General features: G+C 39.5%; 1 pseudogene; it reads right to left on the bottom strand.

The window, feature by feature from the left end:
- Positions 1–1,124: 1,124 nt before the first annotated feature.
- Positions 1,125–2,184, bottom strand: LOC143616499 (acetylglutamate kinase, chloroplastic pseudogene; annotated as a pseudogene).
- Between the last annotated feature and the right edge of the window lie 3,194 nt (positions 2,185–5,378).

Raw genomic sequence — 5,378 nt, 5'->3', positions numbered from 1 at the left:
CTTATCTTAAGTGGTAAGTGTATGCCTTGTATGATTTATGTATGATGATTGTTTGACGGTGCGTGAACGATCTTCGGATATTGCATGTACCGTCAGGTGGTAATTAAGATATGATTGATAAGTATGATGAAAGATATGATGTATGTATGAATATATGATGTATGCATAATGTATGTATGTTATGATGATGGTACGTGAACGCTCTTCGGAGATTGCACGTATTGTCAAGGAAAGTACGTATGAACAGGTACGGTACAGTTACACGAAACAAAGGGACCAGACCCTAATAATATTTGTGATGGTAGGGACCAGACCCTAATAATATCTGTGATGGTAGGGACCAGACCCTAATAATATCTGTGATGTTGGGGACCAGACCCTTTATAATATCTGTGATGTTAGGGACCAGACCCTTATAATATCTGTGAGGTTATAGAGTGGAAGGCTCTTTAAATAGAACGGATAGTTATGTATGAAAAGTAAGTATGAATAATGCACACCCCCTTCGGGCATGTGTGCAAGTATGAGAACAGATTGTATGTTGTATGATTAACTAGAACTCACTCAGCGTAGCTGACTTTTAGTATGCACGCAGGTGAGTAGATTGAGGCAGCTTGCATAAAAGGAAGCACATGGCATGGACTTGAAGAAGCTGGCATCTAAAGAAATGTTATGTTATTCTAAACACAATGTTTTATGTTTTAAATGATTTGAATGCCCGTTAAGACAACAAAGTATGGTTTTGTAATATGATGGTTTGAATGTTTTAAGATTCCGTGAATGTTTTTATTAACTCTGATATTATGAACTGTGTTTATGAGTAAATCCAACGTCCAAATGTGAGGCACCGGTAACAGGGCCTTACATATGACCCGTTTATAACCTACCAACCTGTTTACAACCCGTCAAATGTTTAAGTGTACACGATTTTGAGTGTTTAAGGATTAATGTTGACGTTTTAACACAAATTAATCTCGTTGATCCGTCTAACCTAGCGGTGCAAAGAATCAATCTAGAAACAAATGAACATACATAACCATGATAACAATAGCCAAAAATGTAACTTTATTAATTTACCAAACCATTTGCCAACAGATTTCATAACCACATTAACACCGGTTCCAGATACGTCTCTAATTTCATTGAACAAACAGCAATATCAAACATAAAAAAAACCTAAAAACCTTACCGAGTAATCATCGTCCCCACCCCTTCATCGGTCAGAACCTCCAACAACAACGAATGATCCAACCTCCCATCAATTATACTAGCGGTCTTAACCCCTTGAGTCAATGACTTCACACAACAATTCACCTTCGAAATCATCCCACCCGCAATCTTCCTGTCATCAATCATCTTCCGCACCCCATTCACATCAATCTCCTTCACCAAACTCCCAGGATCATCCTTATCCTCCAAAATCCGCGCCACATCCGTCAACAAAAGCATCTTCTCCGCCCCTAAAGCTGCAGCTAGCTCCCCCGCAGCCGTGTCCGCATTAATATTATACCACTGGCCCGTTCCATCCGCCGCCACCGACACAATAACTGGAATCAAATTATCATTAATCAACGGCTGCAACACCGACGTATCAACCCGCGCGACCTCACCGACAAATCCTAACTGATCCGAATTCGGGGACGGGACCGCGGTGAAAATCCGGCCGTCGGTCCCGCATAACCCGATCGAAGTCGCACCCGCCTTATTAATCAACCCGACCAAATGCTTGTTCATCTTACCCACCAGCACCATAGACACAATCTCCATGGTGGAAGCATCAGTCACTCGTAACCCGTTTAAAAAATTGGACTTAATTCCTAAGCGGTTAAGCCACTGATTGAATTCGGGTCCGCCACCATGGACAAACACGATACGAAGTCCGATGCAGGAAAGAAGGACGAGGTCCGCGATAACGAAGGCCTGGAGGGCTTGGGACTTCATGGCGGCGCCGCCGTATTTGACGACGACGGTCTTGCCGCAGAATCTTTGGATGAAGGGTAAGGTTTCGGATAGGATCTTGACGCGGGTATTGGCGGGAGTGGTGGATATTTGAAGGGTTTCGGTGTGGATGGACTGGGATGATGATTGGATCTGTACGGATGAGAATCGTGAGGGTTTTTGTGAGAATATGATGGTTTGGTGAATGTATGGGCCTGCAAGAAGAGCTTTAGCTGCTGCTGCCATATTTGTTTTGAAATCTGCTGTAAAATGAACAAGTATACGCCGTTCAAACAAAAAATTAATATGAACAAATGAGGTAATTACTGAATGAAAACATAAAAAACGAATTGAATCAAACGACTAACTGAAGATGAGTGGCTTACTACTAACTTGAGCAGAATCAAATTATCAAGTCACGGAGAGAATCGCAGGCTTCGGTAGGGTTTCGGTGTAGTGGATGTGTGAGCAAAAGCCGAGATATATAAAGTTGTAATGGGTTTCGGCTAAATTGTGGTACATGTTTTAATGGGCTAAATAGTAGGAATATACTATTCTAGAGGTGTTAAAGAAAACCGATTAACCGGAAACAGAACCAAACTACCGGTTTATATAGCGGTTTGGGTATTTTTCAATCAAACTAGTTTAAAACTAACTCGAACCGGTCTGGAATAAAATATTTTTGAATTAAACTTATATTATGTCGGTGTCGAAACTTTGTGGGATTGGTTTCGTATTTCAGACCTTGCTCACGAAAATTAAAGTAAATAAAGGGGCGTGAACGCATTTAAAAACAAACTCGTACGACTTCGTTGGATACCATTTGAGATAGAGGTGAACCGATATTTGAGGTCTATGGCTAACCGATACTGCACACCATCATTTAGCTATTGCAATTCTTTTTCTGATAGTGGGTCACATGTATAGGACCAACTGGGGCATTGGTCATGGTCTAAATGATATTTTAGAAGCTCATAAAGGTCCATTTACGGGCCAGGGACATAAAGGCATATATGAGATCCTAACAACGTCATGGCATGCTCAATTATCTCAAAGACACTTCCTACACATGAGGAAGTTATGTGTGGTTAGAGCAATGAGACAATGTCATAAAAGGGTACCAAGTAGCGTCAATGAAGGTTTACAAAACTTTATATCATCTTTATTATAACTCTTGTTATTTTTCACATAATCGTAAAATGTTAAATGCATTAAATGTATTATCAACAAAAACCAAGATGTAATTCGACTCGTACCGGTAAAAGATAGACAAATCTAGATTCTTTACATCATTAACAAAAAAATGGGAAAAAAGTTAATGCCCAGAAGAAAATCTGAAACTTTATATAGCAAACGAAAGTGTATCAAACATACCCTCCAAATAAAAAATTACCTTAGACAAAATTTTGACACGAAAGGAAACCCAATGAAATTATCAGCCCGCCAACATTTGCACTTTGACCTAAAAAACATTCAATTTGCATGCTTGTTCCATATAAAAGATTGAACCCGAAATCAAATGCAATCCCTTTTAATTCTCATCAAACCTGCAACAATAAGTTGGGTACATCCATATCAACAAATCAAACCTAAACTGAAAGTTTGACTAAGTGTAAGTCAAACTATGAATGTGCAGTTTTAAATCGGACTAAGTACTTAAGTAAATTTTCCTAGTAATAACTAAATTAAACAATGTAAGTCATTCGTTTGTAACAACCTACTTTGGTTATAATAATAAAATAAATTTCGTCTATTTTATAGTGGGTCGTTATCGGTTTAGATAAATAGAATATGAGTTGGGCTTGTGTTGGTTAATTGGATATGAGTTATGGATTTGGGTTAGAATGAAAGAAGGAAAGACCATGGGCTTAAGCCCATGATCCATAAATATATAAACCATAATCACCATTTGATCATTCATTTACACATATTCCCTACACCACCAAAAACACACTTAAGATCTCTCTCTAGTTCTCTCCTTCTCTAGCCGAACCAAGAAAGAGGAATCGATCCCGACCCGAGGTAATAATAGCATGATGTTGTATGAACTTAAACCCGTTAGATATGGTCACGAAACGACGAGCCGACACCATTAAACCGTTTAAGTCACAAGATCCGGATGGAATCAGGTATAAAACGAACCTAAGATGAGCTTAGGGATCACCTAGCTCAGATCTGGATCGAACGGGGCGAAAACGATGTAAAACGGGCCAAAACTCGTTTTTCCGACGACGGCGCCGGAAAAGATACGAGGTTAAGAGGAATGTCAGAGAATGTTCTGGCATTCTCTGACCTAACCCTAATTCGTTAATGGGGAGTTAACGAACTAGGGGTGATTCGCTAGTTGATTCGTCTAAGGGAACATAACAAACTAGCTTTAGTTCGTATCTAATTCGTTAAGGGAAAAAGATAACGAATTACCCTTGATTCGTTATAGTCATTCGTTAGAAGAGATGACGAATTAGATGGACTGATTCATTACATGGACTGGTTCGCTATGGACTGATTCGCAAAGGGTCCAGCTCGTTAGAGGGTTCAATTCGTTACAAGAACTAGTTCGTTAATGTTAGGCCAATTCGTTAGAAAGCCAAGTAACGAACTAGCAGTTTAATGAAATGACAGAACAGTCCCTGGACTTATAACAGAATGATTTAATTACAAAGAAGCCCATGAACTTTTTAAGTTAACAAATTTAATAATGATTCAAAATTCTAATGGAAAATGTGTTAAGACAGTTAATGGAAATAAAATTTTTCCAAGCTGACATGGCAACTCGACCCCTGCCAGGGGCTCTGCCCCTTGGACCCTATTAGGGGCTACCGCCCCTAGACCCCGCTGCCAGGGGCGCTGCCCCCGGACCCCCGTTCGTTGTGGGTTATGATTAAACTAGAAACGCGATATAAATAGTGATAGTTAATTGATACGTGTAATTGTTATACAGTCAGTCGTGATTAGTTATAAATGGTGAACGTAACCGCATTCAAGTGAGTTTCTAGCCCCATTCCTTGTTATGTTTTTGGGGTTGTGTGCATACTCAATGTGATTAGTTAATACACTTATCCTAATTGATAAGTGTATGTCATATATGTTATGTGATATGTAAGGATGATTTCTTGTCGGTACATGAATGATCTTCGGATATTGCATGTACTGTCAGGTAATGGTTTGATGTTATAGGTATAATGTAAGATAAAGAATGAATGATGTATGTACGTATAAAACTTACGATTATGAATATGTAGAAAAGTGTGTTATGGAGGTATGGAAGAAATGGTGTCCGGACCCTAATAATATCTGAGGATGGAGGGTGACCGGACCCTAATAATATTCGAGGATGGAGAGTACCGGACCCTAATAATATCCAAGGATGAAGGGAGACAGGACCCTAATAACATACGAGGATGGAGGGTACCGGACCCTAATAATATCCGAGGTATGTA

The sequence above is a fragment of the Bidens hawaiensis genome, unplaced genomic scaffold, assembly GCF_021521415.1.
Source record: "Bidens hawaiensis isolate Kalapana, Puna unplaced genomic scaffold, B.hawaiensis_p1.1 tig00047615_1, whole genome shotgun sequence".
Lineage (NCBI taxonomy): Eukaryota > Viridiplantae > Streptophyta > Magnoliopsida > Asterales > Asteraceae > Bidens > Bidens hawaiensis.
This window is presented reverse-complemented; position numbering and strand designations above follow the sequence as displayed.